The sequence below is a fragment of the Eleutherodactylus coqui genome, chromosome 6 (genome assembly GCF_035609145.1).
Source record: "Eleutherodactylus coqui strain aEleCoq1 chromosome 6, aEleCoq1.hap1, whole genome shotgun sequence".
In the NCBI taxonomy this organism is placed as follows: domain Eukaryota; kingdom Metazoa; phylum Chordata; class Amphibia; order Anura; family Eleutherodactylidae; genus Eleutherodactylus; species Eleutherodactylus coqui.
Window position 1 is genome coordinate 93,859,971 of NC_089842.1, and position 19,280 is coordinate 93,879,250.

Sequence of the window (19,280 nt, forward strand, 5' to 3'; positions counted from 1 at the left end):
ATTAGTGGTCTTTCTGTCTCTAAACAGAATGTCCTGTATGATGAAATTATATGAACTGTACTACACAGGCTTTTCACAGGAAGGGACAGGAATGTCTACCACAGTTACTGCTGATGATTAGAGGCTCCTGTCACACAGTTATAATAGAGAAGATCACAGCTCAGCCTCTGCGACAGTATGCTTATGGTCTTTAGCTTATTTATCAAAAAATAAAGGGTAATGATTAGAGATGAGCGAGTATACTCGCTAAGGCACTACTCGCTCGAGTAATGTGCCTTAGCCGAGTATCTCCCCGCTTGTCCCGAAAGATTTGGGTGCCGCCGCGGGGCGGGAAGCTGCAGGGGAGAGCGGGGAGGAATGGAGGGGAGATCTTTCTCTCCCTCTCTCCCGCCCGCTCTGCCCCGCTCCCCGCCGCAACTCACCTGTCAGCTGCGGCAGCCCCCGAATCTTTCGGGACGAGCGGGGAGATACTCGGCTAAGGCACATTCCTCGAGCGAGTAGTGCCTTAGCGAGTATACTCGCTCATCTCTAGTAATGATATTTACAATATCCTCACAATAGGCTCTAGCAGCCCATGTGATAATGTTCTAATACATCACAGGATTGCTAGAACAGCCTAGAGGAAGAGAAAGCAAGGAGAAATCTAAAAATCAAGATAATGTCTGTTAAGTATCAGACAGGAGGATGCACTGCAGAGAATTTAGTGCAATATCATTCAGAGTCAGTCAATCAGGTGAGGGGTGCAGTGAGGAAAACATGTATTTTTGTTGGACTGCTTCTTTAATGCATAGTTCTCTCCCTACTGTATTCGCATATACGGAAAGACCTGTCAAGCCGAGCAGGCACAAACTGGAGGGAAACTGCTCATTAGATACTTTTCCCTATATATAATAGATTCAGTCAGCACTTCCTACAAGTAAATTAACTGCAGACATGCACGTAAGCAACGGTTGCAACAATAAGGTAGCAAAAACACATTCAAGATATTCATAAAAATTAAAGGGGTTGTCCCGCGAAACAAAGTGGGGTTCAGCACTTCTGTATGGCCATATTAATGCACTTTGTAATGTACATTGTGCATTAATTATGAGCCATACAGAAGTTATTCACTTACCTGTTCCGTTGCTAGCGTCCTCGTCTCCATGGTGCCGTCTAATTTTCAGCATCTAATCGCCCGATTAGACGCGCTTGCGCAGTCCGGTCTTCTTTCTTCTGAATGGGGCCGCTCGTGCCGGAGAGCGGCTCCTCGTAGCTCCGCCCCGTCACGTGTGCCGATTCCAGCCAATCAGGAGGCTGGAATCGGCAATGGACCGCACAGAAGACCTGTGGTCCACCGAGGGTGAAGATCCCGGCGGCCATCTTCACAAGGTAAGTAAGAAGTCACCGGAGCGCGGGGATTCGGGTAAGTACTATCCGTTTTTTTTTCAATACATGCATCGGGTATTGAAAAAAAAAAAAACCCGTTTCGGCGCGGGACAACCCCTTTAATACCTGAATAATATTGCATATATGTTATATTTACTGACTGCATAAAACTACAAGGTTCTTAGAACATATTTTGATCAAAACATGTGGGCCCAGCTGCCATGTGCACTCTACCTCCATTCGTATGGGACCTACTTTGAACAGACTAGCCTCTATTAAGGCCTAAGCCTCCAATGCATTCAGGGAAAGTAGAATGGCTAGAATTCAGTTACTAAATGCAGTTACTAATTGAGCAATTTTATTCAGCTACTAGATGTATATGAGGGCTGAGACACATGTTTTTGCTACGGTATTGTTGCAGTCATGGCTTATGTGCACATTTGCATTTAATTCACTTGTAGGAAATGCTGACTGAATCTGTTTTTGTCAAATTTGCATTTGTGGAGGAGTGGCTGCTTCCATGTCTGTAGTGGATACTATTTAAATCCCGTCTGATATCATACCTCCTGAGCCAGGACATAATTTTGTTTCAGGACTGAATAGTTGTTTTAAAGGCATTTCTTGCTTTTTGCAATCCTTTTTGTTAAATGATCCCCAAAAATCTGATCTCAATTCTGCCGTTTCCAGGCCCCTAGTATTCAGCTGAAACCTGTGGTTTAGATCCTTAATAACCAGGCCTTTTGGGGTCTTGAAGGGGTTTTCCAAGTCGCCAATATTGATGACCTATCATTAAGATAGGTCACGAATATCAGATCGGTGGGGGCCTGGCATTTGGGACTCCCGCCAATCAGCTGTTTGAAGAGTCTCTTCACTGCTCACCAAACCTAGTGTCTTTCATTTAGTAGTGACGGTAACTGGTATGGCAGCTCAATTCCATTGAGTTGAATACGATTGACTTGCTATCAAGACATAGGACGAATGAATGTGACATCACTGACCCGAGGAGAGACCAGGGCACTCACCCAAGCTCCACGGTCTCTTCAAACAGCTGACTGGTAGAGGTTCTGATTGGTAGACCCCCACTAATTTGACATTGATGACCTATCCTAAGTATGGGTCATCAATATTGGTTTACCAAAAAATCCCTTTAACGACCAGCTATATTTTTTTTAATTTTGCCTCTTAGCATTTCAGCAGTCATAGCTTTTATATTTTTTCATTAACATGGCTGTATGAGGTCTGCTTTTATACTGAAGAATTTGTATATTTTTTTTCCCTAACCAACAAGACAGTTGAGCGTACTGGTCGTAACTACTATATAGCAATGGAGAACTAAGCAAGGCTGGAGCACAGGTAACGTACTATATATGCAACTTTGTAAAACAAGTCATAACATTATATTCCAAAATTGCATGCTATTTTATGAAGCATAAAAGGTTGGGTTGGAATACCCCTTTAATTAAAGAGCACCTTTTGATCATCATTTGGTCACTCTTGACCACAGCGATTATCGGGTTGAATGACCAGGATTGGAGGTTCATCCGATGCCAGCTATTGGAGCAGAAGTCCAGCTGTCATTAGACATACAAACACTGCAGTATAAGCCTTTAGTGTTGGCTGTAAAAGTCTCTCTACAATTCCATCATGTTATCACAGAGCAAATACACTCTGCCCATTGAATTCTATAGGCCATCCATGTAATGTATGGACAAGCCTGGCCCTCCAAAGAGAAAAAAAGATGCATTTTCTTAGTAAACACTCTCTGCTCTATCTAATAGTTGAGGGTCCTGAATGAGGACCCCCGTTTAAACTCAGAATTTTCCTGTACGGTAATTCATAATGGATTTATACACAAAAAAAGGAAACTCTTTACTACACAAGGATACAGTTTAGAGCTAAAGAGAGTGGAAGGCATTGTGTTATATCTTCCCGGGGAGCCAAAACCGTTGAGAGATATCAATATCACACACACTTGTTCCCTCCATCTCTCACCTTTCATAAAGTTTCACATCATTTTCAGGCTTTCTTCCAGGAGCACCAGTTCCTTTGAACTAAGAAACATTGTCAAAGACTTTGTAGTCTTCTCATGCGATCCTCGCAGCTTCCCCTTGGCTGGAGAGTGGAGCTGGTTCATTGACTGATTGGTGGCCAAGATTTAAACAGCCAAGCCCACCGTTCCCCGAAGAGTCAAGCTGCAAGAAGAATCAAATGAAAATTTTAGTTGTAAATGGGCAGAAAATGCACACAAACAAAGCAGAAGGCATCGGATTGGACAAGTTTAGCATTTGTAAGGGAATTTGGAACATGCCAAATGTGGGTTTATAACTCGGCAGTCATGTGACAGATCTAGATCAATATGATAAGATGGATAATCATTTCTGCACCTGTTCCTCGCTCCCCTTTTTAAATAAATGACATTTTCCTCTGTCAAAACTTTCATTCCACTATGGTAATAATTCATGTGGTGATTAGGATCATATTCCAATTCCAAATTGTTTTTGTCAGAAGGTTTGACATAATTAGTTACTATATAAAGATTCTGCATAAATGATATCGCTTTTGCAGGGCTGTGATTCAAAGGATTACATTCAGAAACAAAAATCCTTAAACGGTAACTTCAACTTTGCAGGAATTTTTAAATTGATGCAATGCATCTAAAATACAAAAATGGAGCCAGTTTCCAAATGATGTTGACTAAAAATGCCCTACTGTTGTGCATACACAGCTCCTATGCAGACTTCCACGTCTCCATGGTTACAGACTACAAAACAACCCCAGTGTGTAGTCTGATTCTGCAGTTATGCTTTTTTTATTGGTTTTCTAGTTCTAGTTCATTTAATAGGTTATAAAAAGTATACCTCCAGTTCTTGACAAGGAATAGAAGCATTTCTATTTATTCCTAGAGGCTGACAACCCCTACAGACCCAGTACGTCTCTCAGCTCAGAGTCTGCTACAATTCTTTTCAATCTAGACAACCCTCTGTGAGATAAATATATCAGCAGACGGAATCTCTCTTCTGTCCTGATATTTGTTTCAATATGTCAGTACAGATAAAATAGGAATGTTCCCCTTTGCTCACAGCAAGCAGAGATGTTAAAAATAGCGAGGATGGAAAAAAAAGATCTTAAAACACGGCAGAACTTTCCATTAAATAAGGCGATTCTCTTGCTAGGAAACCCAATATTTTTCAATAACTTTTTAACATTTCTATGGTTCCCTATGAAAATTAATATGTATTTTACCTTATATTGCAAAACAAGGTCTACTTGTTGGCAAAGGCATCTACTAATGGGACATCGGTAATAGCAGCAACTTCCTACCGTATTGAGCCTTTGAAAATATCGACTGTTCATGGCTTATTGCTGTATACTCGGATCTTCAGTAAACACCCTTTTAAATTAACTTTAAATGACACTTTTTTAAAAATTAATCAGTCACCAAAAAACTTTAAATTTCCTTTCGATGTACTCGGCTCAAAACTTTTTTATCGACTAATGAACACAGGATTCTGTTGGTACATTTCCTTCATCATACTTAATTTGAAATGCCCTTTGACATTGTTTAAATGAAGCCTTTTGCCAGTGTTTACAGACAATAAACACACACTGCTCAACTTTGTACATATTTGTAGTACACTGAGTCAAAATCCTGTTGGGTAATCGCATCACAGATATGGTCCACTTCATTGACCAGTGTGACGGTTTGATATACATAGTGGGAAATTTACAAAAGTGTCTCAAACAAAGACTGTCTTTGCTGCCAATTACAGCTCAGCTTTCATTCCCCACAGTTTTCATAGATCTGTTCAACAATCTTCGTTCATGCCAATTTCCATAGGAAACCATAGAAAAAAATAAAAAGTTATTGATTAATATTTCGGTTTCCTAGCAAGAAAATCACCTTGCTCAATGATTAAAAGGGTTGCGTTACTGTGATCTGTGGCTGTCATGAAGTGTGTTCCTTTATTTAAGACCTTCCTACTAATAGCATGAAGAGCCGATGGTACAATCTGGCAGACCCAGCCCTACATTGTTGGCCCTGAATTTGGACCATAACAATACAAAGTTTTAAGGTCTTTTTTTAAACTAGAGGCAGTAGGTTGGCTCCGAGGTTGGCATTGTTACCCTACAGCACTGGGTCCTGGAATGGAATCTGACCAGCACCAATGTTGATCAGAGGTTGTACGATCTCCTTGTGGGGTTTCTTCCAACTTCAAAAACATGTTGATAAGTTAATTGCTTTTGCATGATGTTGACCCCATTGAGTATGTATATGTTGGAGAAGCTAGATTGTGAGCCCCATTAAGTATGGCTATTTCTGTAGAGCTCTGCTGAATATCTTGGTACCATTTAAGCAACAGGAAATAAATAATTAGCCCAAATACAGTATCCACATGGCAAATTGATAGTAAATGCTCTTTGGAGTATGAGTAGATAACTCCTAGTCACTGGATATGATGTGTCTGGCGTCTAGACTTGCCTGCCTACTACAGATGAAGTATAGTCACTGAAGGCCGATGCCATCCCTTGCTGCTGAATGGGATTCCATTAAACATCAGTTAATAAAGAAGCAGTTGACTTTCTAAAAAGCTTTTGTGGACAACATGGAAATTGAAATGTCACTCTTCACTCCCAAAACTGTAATGTGTTGTGAAATTATCCTTCTCCTGAATCATTTACTACGTGGTTCTCTATATTTATATTTCTTAATGGCTTGTCTGGAGGTTGCTCAGTTAACAGGCAGCAAGGGGGAAAGCCTTCAGGAAATTAAACATGGGTCATGGCCCTCTTCTGTACCGATTTGAATGCTTAACACAGTTCTACAGGACTGGTACTAGCAGAAAAGAGAAGCCTTCATACTACAAGGCTTCATTCATGGTTTCTACTATGGATAAAGCTGGTCAAAAAGAAGAATTACTGCACATTGTTGTACAAGTGCAACTTATAACAAATGCTCATTCTTCAGCTGAGCTGCTCATTTATGCGAACATAAAAATGCTCGCTGGTTGGCTGTACATCATCTGTGAGGGGGTAAATGTACAGCTGACCAATGAGAGCCTGTGGGGACAAATGATCAAATTACCAATCATTCATTCCCATGATGCTGATCATCTGCAGTGAATAAGCACTGATCAACATACTTTGTCAATCAGTGCTTGTTACAACAGGCCAATTCTTGTCCTGTGTAAATAGACCTTTAGATTCCATAGAGCATTATGGTGAAGGAAGGACCACTCAAAGAGGCTTACTTACTAATATAGGATTATTACTAGAGATGAGCGAGTATACTCGCTAAAGGCAATTGCTTGAGTGAGCATTGCCTTTAGTGAGTACCTGCCCGCTCGAGACTGAAGGTTCGGTTGCCGGCGCGGGGAAGCGGTGAGTAGCGGCTGTTCAGGAGGGAGCGGGGGGGAAAGAGGGAGAGAGAGATCTTCCCTCCATTCCTCCCCGCTCTCCCCCGCAGCTCCCTGCCCGCCGCCGGCACCCGAACCTGCAGTCTCGCAATTGATTTTCACTTGTGTGCAGGAAGAAGCGCTTTTTCATAGTATGTTACGAATGGTATTTGTTGCGGATCCGCAGTACGGACGCCAAGCGCAGATTTCATAATGCAAATCCATTCGCGTGCAGCCGGCCTTACACATATACTCGACTTCTTCATACACATTGTGTACATAAAAAATCAGCTATTTCTACTTGATGGAGTTCTACACTGTAAGTGGAGCTCAATCCAAAGATATTGAGCCTACGATCTCACACATTACAACAGATGTTCTGGAGATCCGCTGTTGAGGGCCCATTTTTTTTACATAAATCTGTATTACAAATTGTGCTCTCTAGGTACTTTATTATATTTTAACTCTTTATATATGAAACCTGTATAATTGTATTATGTCGGACCTGTCCATGGATGATGGCAAAAACACTAATTAATATTAGAGGACTGGAAAACATACTATGAGCAAAGGAAGGTGACCACCAGGCAAAATACACAGACTGTCCGGAGGTTACACACACAGGGCAGGGGTAAGAAAAGCTGACCCTAATCTGTTCCTAACTGATCCCACCTAAAGCAGGGTTACAACCCCGAGAAGGGCCACCCCACACCCGGAACCTCACTGGACACCCTAGATACTCTGAGATGGAGACAGGGTAAAGGAAAGGGAACAGAAGTGATAAGACAGGACTAAAGCAGGAAAAGTAACAAGAGCAAATGCACAGAACACTGAACATAGAGCACTAAAAACAGAGCACTAAGCGCTAAGCATCACGTGGTCCAGCGTTAACGCTGTGACATCATACAAGACCCACACGAATTCCTAGATGGCATGTTGATGGAAATGGCGGACCTACAGCATGAAACTCTATATTTTCTGATCAACAGTAGTCATTCCATTTCATATTGTACGTATGGACAACCACCAGCAATATGGGAACGTCTATGCTTGGTTATATTGTTCATGTTCTCTTTAAAATTCATCATTCAATGCATGATTTCCTCTTTTTTTATCGCATCGAAACGCAACAAAATTGCGTTGCGATTTTAACATTAGAAACTCCTATTGACTTTTTGCGGTAAAAAAAGTGCAATTTTATTGTGGGCGGCAGCAATGCGATTGCAAGATTATTCTTTAAAAAAAGAATTGCTAATACCAAAATATCGCGGGAACAAAGACGCGATTTTATTTTGGCAAAAATCGTGATCGCCGGTGTGAAAATAGCCTTACAGTTTACACCCCTCTAAAATGTAAACATAAATACAAATCAATCGAAACATATCAAGGCGGCGTACATCCAAAAAAGCACGGCAGCCTTGTTTTTCGGTCTCTGGTTGGGTTAATTTGTCTGGGTAAAGCAAGGATGTGCAGCACACATTATACACAGCCCAGTGACTGATAGGATTCAAGTGATGCTGCGAGTTAAAGGCTTCAGATTTCATTAAAAGGTGATAAATGCTAAAAGGCCGGGCTCTGATTCTTACTCAAGGCTAATTTCAGTCGACTGTTACAGAAAATTTTATAAATAAAAAGTAAAGTGTGTCTGGTAGACCAAGGGAACGGCCTGTTCTCAGGTGTTGTCATTTGTGAGATAAGAATTGATGTTTTGTTGCTTCCACTGTCGTTGGGAGTATCAACTTGGTTGACCCTGAATTATTATCTCAGCGAACAATTATTGGTCATGTGGCTCTTCTGCCAAGCTCTAATGTCCCGAAATGTTACCTTTGATTTACTAAAATGCATTAAAGGAGATGTCTCGAGGCAGCAGTGAAATATTTTTTTTGCCCAGTCCCCCTTCTTCAGCATACATTACTAAGTACCAATGTAAATGGCTTTTAAAGCCGGTTCCTACTTACAGTTCTGGCGTTTCATGAACTTATAAAAAGTTTCCCAAAGATGGCCGCCGCTTCTTCTCCCTGCGCTTGCTTCAGCCCGACGTGCTCGCTCCCGAGACGCCGGTCTCGCTTCGTATTAGCAGGGAGCTGTCCAGTGCTGATCCTTTCCCCCTGCATAAGTAACCCAGGCTTCGTAATATCAGGGAGCTGTCCAGTGCTGAATTCTCAGCAGAAGGTACTGTAATGCCTCCCTGCAATTCACTTTCCACTGTTTTAGATGAAATAGTTTTTTCACCTAAATATATATGTGTGTGTATATATGCGTGTACACATTTTATATATATATCTATATATATATATATAGATAGATATATATAGTATACATGTTTATGAGTATACGTATACGCGTATTCGTGAGTGTATATACACACATTATATATATATATATATATATACACACACATACCCACGCGTGTTTTTTTATATGCGTGTGTATATATGTGTATGTGTATATATATATATATATATATATATATATAATGTGTGTGTGTATATATGCGTGTACACATCTTTTATATATATATCTCTATATATCTATATATAGATATGTAGAGAGATATATATATATAGTATACGTGTGTACGAGTATACGCATACGCGTATTCGTGAGTGTATATATACACACACATTATATATATATATATACCCACACGTGTTTGTATATGTGTGTGTGTGTGTGTATATATATATATATATATATATATATATATATATATATGTATATGTCTGTGTGTGTGTCTGTCTGTGTATATATATATATGTCTGTGTGTGTGTCTGTCTGTGTGTATATATATATATATATATGTCTGTGTGTGTCTGTCTGTGTATATATATATATATGTCTGTGTGTGTGTCTGTGTGTATATATATATATATGTCTGTGTGTCTGTCTGTATATATATATATATATATATATATGTCTGTGTGTGTGTCTGTCTGTGTATATGTATATATATATATATATATATATATATATATGTCTGTCTGTGTATATATATATATATATATATATATATATATATATATCTGTCTGTCTGTGTGTATATATATATATATATATGTCTGTCTGTCTGTGTGTATATATATATATATATATATATATATATATATATATATATATGTCTGTCTGTCTGTGTGTGTCTGTCTGTCTGTCTATATATATATATATATGTCTGTCTGTCTATATATATGTCTGTCTGTCTATATATATGTCTGTCTGTGTGTGTGTGTCTGTCTGTGTGTGTGTCCCGGTGGCGGGAGGCTCGGGCAGCATCGGGGGCACGGCGGCGGGAGGCTCGGGCAGCATCGGGGGCACGGCGGCGGGAGGCTCGGGCAGCATCGGGGGCAGCATCGGGGGCATGGCGGCGGGAGGCTCGGGCAGCATCGGGGGCACGGCGGCGGGAGGCTCGGGCAGCATCGGGGGCACGGCGGCGGGAGGCTCGGGCAGCATCGGGGGCAGCATCGGGGGCATGGCAGCGGGAGGCTCGGGCAGCATCGGGGGCACGGCGGCGGGAGGCTCGGGCAGCATCGGGGGCACGGCGGCGGGAGGCTTGGGCAGCATCGGGGGCACGGCGGCAGGCTCGGGCAGCACGGCGGCAGGCTCGGGCAGCACGGCGGCGGGCTCGGGGGCACGGCGGTGGGCTCCGGGGCACGGCGGTGGGCTCAGGGGCCGGGCGGTGGGCTCAGGGGCCGGGCGGTGGGCTACGGGGCAGGGCGGTAGGCTACGGGGCAGGGCGGTAGGCTAACACATCACCCCCGACCCCTCACTTACATGGGCGGCTTCTAGGCAGGGCTTCTCGGCTGGGCTTCTCGTCTCCGCTCGGCTGGGCTTCTCGGCTGGGCGGCTCTGCACCTTCCTCTAACAGAGGATGGTAGCAGAATGGCCGCTCCAGCGCGCTCCCGAGAGGTTACAGCTCTTCTGCGCATGCGCAGAAGAGCTGTAGCGTCTAACACACTGAAGCGGCTCGCGCTGAGCAGAAGACCGGACTGCGCAAGCGCGTCTAAAAAAGCAAGCCGCCAGCGAATTTAGACGGAACCATGGAGACGAGGACGCTAGCAACGGAGCAGGTAAGTGGAATAACTTCTGTATGGCTCATATTTAATGCACGATGTACATTACAAAGTGCATTAATATGGCCATACGGAAGTGTATAACCCCACTTGGTTTCGCGAGACCACCCCTTTAAGGCTACAGGAGGCCACATGCATAGCACTGAGAGGGCCCCATAGCACTGATTTAACCCTTTCTAATCCACTGCCTAATGTCTAAAGACATTTTGATTGAAGCCTATACAGCTCCGATGTCAGAAGACACCTGGCAGGGTAGTCTTACTGTAGATTACTGGCCACTCTGTTGTCGGGGGGCCTTTCCAGCATGTCACATACCGCAGTACTGGCTCTAGCCAGCAGATGGCATCATTATATAATGGCAGAAAGAGAAAGCCTCCTAGGAAACCCTGAATGCAAAATTGGATTGCAAAAGGTTAAAGGAAGCTCCCTTCTGATGCTGCTTAATGCCACCACATTCATAAACCCCTAGGACAGGAACATTGTGTGCTTGTTTGCCCACCATCTGTTTCCTGTTAATGGAGATGAGCTGCAATACCAGACACAGCCTTTGGATAAAGGTGGCACTAGTATGCAATACAGAAGGAGGTACAGGGTGAGCACAGAAGAAAACTTAGGGCAACAGCTGTGCATGAACTATACTAGAGGTCTGTAATACATAGCACCTCGTTTGTTGCCTCTATAAGGAACTAAATTAGGCATCTAAAATTAAAACGGATTTCCAGAATTTACCAAAAACTTTAGTGGCTCAGAAATGTATAAAATAAATACATAAGTAAAAAAAACACATACTCACCAGCGACAACTCATCCAATGCTGGAGTCCTGGTGCCCACCAATCGGAACCAGGAAGAAACCGGTGTTCATTCACATGGCATTCATTGTACACATGACTAGAGTTGAGCCAGCGTACTCTGCCGAGCTTGATGCTCGTTCGAGTATTAGCGTACTCGATTGTGCTCGATACTCAAACGAGCATCAAGCTGTGTTCGACCCCGCCCCAGTTTTTGGCTCCTCCCCGCTGTGACGTGCCTGTTTTGGCCCCTTCCCACCGTGACGCAGCGCGCGTCATTGGCAAATTTTTTGTCTGGCAAGAGAGAGGGAGAGGGAGGGAGAGGGAGAGGAGAAAAAGAAAGAAATCCCGGGACCCAGCGGCCCACATAGAAAAATGCTCGAGTCTCCCATTGTAGTCAATTGGGTTTGTTACTTGAGTAGAGCTCTCGAATTTTACGAAAAGCTCGACTCGAATAACGCGGACCCGAGCATTTTGGTGCTCACTCATCTCTACACATGACTTCTCAGCCAATCACAGGTTTCAGTGGTGATTCTTCCATGACCGCTGAAGCCTTTGATTAGCTGAGCGATCATGTGCACAATGTACAGCATCTGAACGAACAACGGCTTCTTCTTGGCTCTGAACAGCGGGGTCTAGGGCTCCATCGTTTTATAGGGTACTGTTGCAGCAAGTGAGTATGTATTTTTTCTTTATGTTATAATTTCTGAGCCACTTTAAGTCCGCCCCCAAACTTTAATACAATAATAAACTGGCTAATGAATATTGTTTGCTTCCTATTTTCTTTCAAGATTCCTGAATTAATTCCCTAAAGACTTTTTTGTTAACATGTTAGAGAAGATTCCTACAATGACTCTCAGTACCAATTTAGGGCGCCCACCCACTGGCGTTTGCGATTTCCGTGCGTGAAAAACGCGGCGTTTTTGGCGCGATTTTGGCGTGTTTTTCGCGGCGTTTTCGCGGCTTTTCCGTTAATTTCCATTGACATTCATGGGTGCATTAAGAGAAAAATAAGGACACATATGCAACTGACAGTTCCTATGTTAAAAATCGCAACGGACCAAAAAAAAAACCGCCAGTGGACAGGAACACATGTTATCTCTATGCCTGTGCAGGAAAAACGCAAAACGCAAACGCAGGTAAAAAAAACGCCAGTGGGTGGGCGCCCTAAAGTGAAGGATTCATCCAGCCTGATTGGGCTCGTCTCGGCATGGGCTGCTTCATACGATCTAGACACCACTTATTGTATAACAATATCGAATTATGTCAATCAATTAATGAATACACAGATGCTAAAATTTGAAAATGATAAACCCAAAGGCAAACATTGAGATACAGAGATACAATGAACACCATCAATCAATAGGAATTGTTTCACTTGAACGGCCCCATTTCTGATTGAATAATGGCCTGGCTATTATTATCTGGGGATTTGCACACAATGACTCATATCTGCTGAAATGCAAAATGTAATTCTGGATGGTATGCATTGAAATCAGTGGTTCTTCATGTAATAAATTCATGCTAAAGCTCCTTTTACACGCAATAATTATTGCTTAAACGGACGAATGATTGAATGAATTGACGACATTTTTGCATAAAATCACTCGCTCCTAATCATCTGTATTTTCCTTCATTAGCTAAAATAAATTCATTAGCAGCTGTTCCTTTAGATGGGTTTGTGTTTGTGTGGGAGATTATCTGGTCAGCATATTCCATTGTCTCTCTCCCTTGCATACACAATGAGTATATGGTCTTCTCCTGTCATGAGTAAACAATGTACTCATTGTGTATGCAAGGCAAACAAAACCATCATCAAGCCACTCCAAAGACTGACGGAACTGCATTCGAATGAAACAAATTCTGAGCGGCTTCACAATGGTTTTTATGCCAGCTAAAAACCAGCCGCTAATGACAAGTGAACAAATAGTGCACAACTGCCTGCGTTTAAATTTAATGATTATCACTCACTTTCGGACGTTTGAACGAACTTTGAGCAATAATCGTTGCATGTAAAAGGGCTTTTAGTCTTCCAGAATAGGAGCTTCCCTTTAAAGTGGCTCTCTGCATTAATTTATGGAGGGGCTTCTCAAGTGAAGATCCCTCTCTGTGATGCCCATATACCCTCTTATTGCACATGAACAGGAGCTGTCTAGATAGGACCAGCTGTTCGACTTCTCATGAGCAATTAATGCAGTGACTATTCATACTTCCAACCAAGAGTGTGGATACCATAGAAACTGCCAAGGTGGTTACTATGAGACCCATGAAGGTAAGCAGCCCAAGTTAGGTTTCCCCATGCTTATTGAGAACCTGCAAAAAGGCTCCCTTCTCCACCAGAACTTTCACATACACAGGACTAGGGCATTTTGTGTTTACTTTGGGGCCAATCTAGTCCATCTTTGTCCCTGCCGCCTGCTCTCCATTTACTGTAGCTCTTCATTACCCAGGCAGGGAGCAACCCATAGTGTTTTAGATACAAAGGCAGAGCTGTAGCTAAGTTTTGGTTCCCCTGCAGCATAAACGCAGGTCACTGCAACGGCCATAAACACAATGGTTGGTTGATGCCTTGCTTTGCACTCAGGACTTGAAGCACATGCATACTGATTGACCACAGTAGACCCCTTCCAGACCATGTGAATCTTATCTTTTGCTGTAATCCCTTTAAATTACAGCTCATTTATGAAGCTTACAAAAATTAGAAAAAACAAAATCAATTCAAAAGTCATTAATCAGCTCTTTCCTAGGGAATATCAGTATTAAAATGTATTATTACTTAGTAGGCAGTTTAACCATAAAACATTAATGCATCTTTTGTGAAAATAATGAAACTGTCTTAATGTTTCAAATCTGTCCTCAGATAACTTCTGTGTATTACTTTACCACATGAAGCAAGAAATTCCAGAAAATGTAATTACATTTCTTAAAGGTCTTGCCCAGGATCAGAAAAAAACATCTACTTATTTTTCAAGAAACATGTAAGGGGGATGAAAAAGTTAACCTTGTGAAGTCGGATAAATGTTGCACTTGTTAGAGTTTGTTTAGAGACATGACATAGAATCCTAATGTTTTTCAGGGAAAGCGATAGAAATGCTAATGTTCATTGGGAGAAATGCTGTGGAGATTGATATTTACTATGTAAATGCTGAGGTTTATTAGGAAAGTGTGATGGCAACTGATGGTTAATGTGTAACTACGGCTGATGATTGCATAGCTGTGAAGGTTTATTGTTTATGGTGTATTGCTAATGTATATTATGTAACTTATTTGTGCAACAGTCTTTGCCATGACCCGTGGGGATATTGAGTGAGTAGCCTTACTGCGAGACATGATGGCTATTGGAAGGTGTACATCACCAGGTCAGCATGCTGGACGGGACACATTATAAGACATAGGGAATAGCACGCAAGATATGGTGGTTGGATTTGCTCAGGTAGTGGAATGAACAGCAAGTACATGAGGGCGATACAAAGCTGAGTGTAGCCTTAGTCGAGGACCATGATAGAAAACTGGAAGCCTGCATGAGGTTGTTGGGTGCAGCTTGTAAGTATAAGCCGTGGCAAAATCCCCTGCAGTCTTTTGGTTGTAGCAAAAGGTGCCTGATCAGTTGGACTGTTGTAGCTGTGGCATCTCTGGTCATGAACCCCCTGGGAGAGTGGAAATTCACTATTAAGACTGTGAGTGCACATCATTAGGAACTGTTAAGAGTGTCTATGGAATTATGCCAGGCTTGCTTAATTTACTAAGAGACTGTAAATATACTAAGAGACTGCTATAATATTAAAAGTAAGCTGCATAGTTAAAAAGACTGTACCTAATCCCACAAGGGCCAGCAAGCCAAAGAGATGTTACCAAAATTGCACAGTCTGTATTGTAGAACAGAAAACATTGGCCATTGTATTTTAAACTGTGTTGCAACATTCTGAAACTCTATGCCAAACTAAAGTGGCTGTAATGCTAATCCATGGAAAGCTTGCTATATACCACAATATGCGCTCTGTCTCTTAATACACCTGAAGTGGGGCACCCCCAGGATCAGTGCCACCCTAGTCCATGGGCCGTGCCTGGTTTTACAGCTAAGCCCTATTGCTGCCTACAATGTTTGATAGTTTACAGGATTTTCAGCAGCTCTTGAAACCATCTTGCAGAGAATGAGCTACTTTTCTCTGATTTTTCCTGTTCTCAGCTAGTAAATTACTATGAGGGGTGAGGTTTAGTATTCCTAGTTTCCTACTGCAGACGGAGCATTTGGGGAGGGCTCCTGCTGTAGCCAAACAAAGGTCTGAAATCAAGCTTGTGATTGAAAAATTAAACAGAAAAGGGACAAAGATATTTTTGTGCATTTTCCACATTTATTGTTTCTTTAACCCCTTTCCGATATGCGCCATTTAAATACAGCACACATCGAGTGTCATTGTATGGAGCAGGTTTGAAAGCCGAGCCCGCTCCAAACACGACAGGCAACACCCATCTGCAATAGCCACAATCAAACTAATCAGCTGTTTGCCGTTAGCCTTAGAGTCTGGAACCTCAATGCCTGTGGCTCCCATGTTAAAGGGGTTGTCTATGCAGAGACAACCCCTTTAACAATCCATGTTCTACTTTCAGAGTCAAGCTGCTGTATTCCTATCTGATCTGCCTGTTTCAAGCGCTAGTAGTGCCAATCAATCAAGTTTTTATTGCCAGGGTGCTCTTAAATGTGGATGATCAAATGATGTTTATTGTAGTGTATTATTAAATCTAGAAATATAGTAAAGCTGAATTTGCCAATCGATACCTCTTTCTGACTGAACTAGAATGATGAGTTACTAGACATATTTTTTCATGAATACCATGGCCATGCAATCTCATAGCTGTGCTGATGTAACACCCAAACCTAAGCAAAGACTAGAAACAATGGGATGAGACTGAAAGGGAGGAGACACAGATTAGATATTAGAAAAAACTTTCTGACAGTGAGGGTGATCAATGAGTGGAACAGGTTACCACAGGAGGTGGTGAGTTTTCCTTCAATGGAAGTGTTCAAACAAAGGCTGGACAGATGTCTGTCTGGGATGATTTAGTGAACCCTGCACTGAACAGGGGGTTGGACCCGATGACTCCGGAGGTCCCTTCCAACTCTACCATTCTTTGATTCCAGGCCTCTCACATGTTGACTAGAGTGACATAATAATGATGGACATATTTCATTATATTTTGACGGCCATTTTGAACACCATATTAATGTTTTTGTGACATTTGTTTTGCAGATTAAACGTGATATTCTGTTTGTGTCCTTTCTAAAATGGGACTTTTTTGGTTACCAGTAGGAACCTGTGTGACATAACATTTGTTCCTTGCTAAAACAGAGACCCCTTTGTAAAACTGGTCTCCTTCCACTGACTTTCTTAAGCTGAACTAAGATGTACTGCACCTTAAACTGAAACCCTGAAATCTCTTTGCAATATGCTTTGGGTAATTTCACTCCATATAAATCCAGTAATCTTCTCTCCACAGCAGCACAAATAAAGCTTGTCTCCCAAGTGTGAATAAGTAAAAATAAATATGTGAACCGATGAAAAGCTTAGTGAGAACATTTCCATTAGAAAGATAGACTTCTGCTGTCTCAGCTCAGGAAATGCAATTTTTTTTCTAGCTTTATTGAAAAAAAAAGGTTTCAATAATCCATTGATGGTTCTTAGATGGCTTTGCCCAAAAGGCACACGCTCCCTATGTGTGAAGGATCAAGAGAAATCTGTCAGTCTGAAATATATTAAAATATCCTCTGCTACTATAGGAGAAATCAAGCTGAACAGAGCAGGAACAAATCAAAGGGAGTTTCATGCATTGAATGATGAATTTTAAAGAGAACATGAACAATATAACTAAGCATAGACGTTCCTGTATTGTTGGTGGTTGTCCATACGTACAATATGAAATGGAGTGACTACTGTTGATCAGAAAATATAGAGTTTCATGCCGTAGGTCCGCCATTTACATCAATATGTATTGCAAACAAGTGTTTAAAAGATTAACCCCACTTTTAACACACATAACTGTAATGCTTGCCCTTTTATGCAAAAATGAGAATGGATGGAAGCAAAGCCTCACAAGAAAACACATAGCCTTAAAGCGATGTTTAGGTTTTAAGCCTGTGGAAGAACCCTAAGTAGGTTTGAAAGCTTGCAGTAACATCATGTATTTTTGTTAGCCATTAAAAGCTTTCATATCTACAAGATTACGTGATTTCTCTTGCTGGGAACCATCACATTTAGGTTTTAATATGTCAGTAAAGGAGGTCTGAGCCATAGGACCACCACTGATCAGACGAAACAAAGTTCCACCACTTTTTCGCAGCAGTACTTAACACAGTGACACTCATTTGTGTGACTGTGTTTGGTACTGCAGCTCAACAATGTTTTAACTCCTTTCAGGTGACAAATCTGCATAGACTATAGAAGTGCTGTGGCAGTACTGCAGTGAAGGAGCTGCGGAGCATAAAGGATGGATGACAGAAGATGGTCTACTGGAGTGAGAACATGGCTTCATATGGGATTTTTAGGTTTCAATGTTTATGGGTCATCAGTCTGTGATACTGTAAAGGCCCTTTTAAATGCAAAGATAATCTTTCAAATGATTGAACGATTTAGTGATCTACAGTACTTGCATAAAATGTTAATGGCCATTAACACTTTATCATCTTCATTTGCATGTAAAATGACCTGCACAAGTTGTTTGCAGAGCCCAGAATGTGTTTAACCCCTTAAGGGGTTATTTTTCGCTATGTAAGATGCACCGGACGATAAGATGCACTCGCATCTTAAAGGTGGAAAATAGGGAAAATTATTTTGAACACACCCAGGGACAGTGTAAGAGATAGTACCGGGCGATGGACCAGAAGGTGAAGCAGAGATCTGAAACGCTTGAGCTCCGTGTCACAGCGACGCTTGTGTATAGCAGGAGGAAAGGAAGAGTCCGATTGGTGGAGGCGGGGGAGCAGCAGCAGTTCCCGCTGGTGCTCACCACCAATCAGCGATATGTATGGGCGGCAGTGCAAAGCAGAGAGAACTGCTCTCCTAACTGATCGCAAGTTTCTTCACCTGATTGTTCGCACGATCGCATGTTAAACTCGCGATCGCACAAACAAACAACACGTTCGCTCTATAAGACACACTGAGTTTTTCCCCTCACTTTGGGGGGAAGAAAAGTGCATCTTATAGACTGAAAAATACGGTAACTCAGTATACTAAACTGAATCTGGGATACGGAACTCTGAACTTAAGACACAGAAAACACTGTGTTTTAAAATGGCCATAACATTAGGCATATAACTGAGATGCCAGTTTAAATACCTTTACAGGTACACAGATATGTTGATTGGCCAGAAAGACAATTTAACCAGCCTATCAGCTCTGGCACTAGAGGGAGCTGGTTCTCCCTCTGTCACGAGTACAGAATGAAACCGCCCAATGCATTACATGACCCTGGGCTGCTGTGCTGCTGTTACCCTAAACCAGTCTATGTAACCTGGAGTCAGCACCATGATAGAGGGTATTGGGGAATCACAGCAGAAAGTTTGTAATTTTTGAATATTGGGTGCTCCAGAGTGTTACCCTAGTACTGGTAACCCCAAATCAATGGCCATCTTTCGCCCATCTGTAGTTGATTGTTCCTTTTTGCCTGCTAC

General features: G+C 42.0%; 1 protein-coding gene across 1 annotated transcript in view; it reads right to left on the reverse strand.

Moving 5' to 3' along the window:
• Nucleotides 1-19,280, reverse strand: part of SYT3 (synaptotagmin 3) — a 223,008-nt gene that overhangs the window by 152,457 nt on the left and 51,271 nt on the right. Inside the window, exon 2 of the mRNA XM_066607182.1 lies at nucleotides 3,358-3,557. The gene's annotated coding sequence lies outside the window, so the exon portion shown is untranslated. The remainder of the gene's footprint in view (nucleotides 1-3,357; nucleotides 3,558-19,280) is intronic.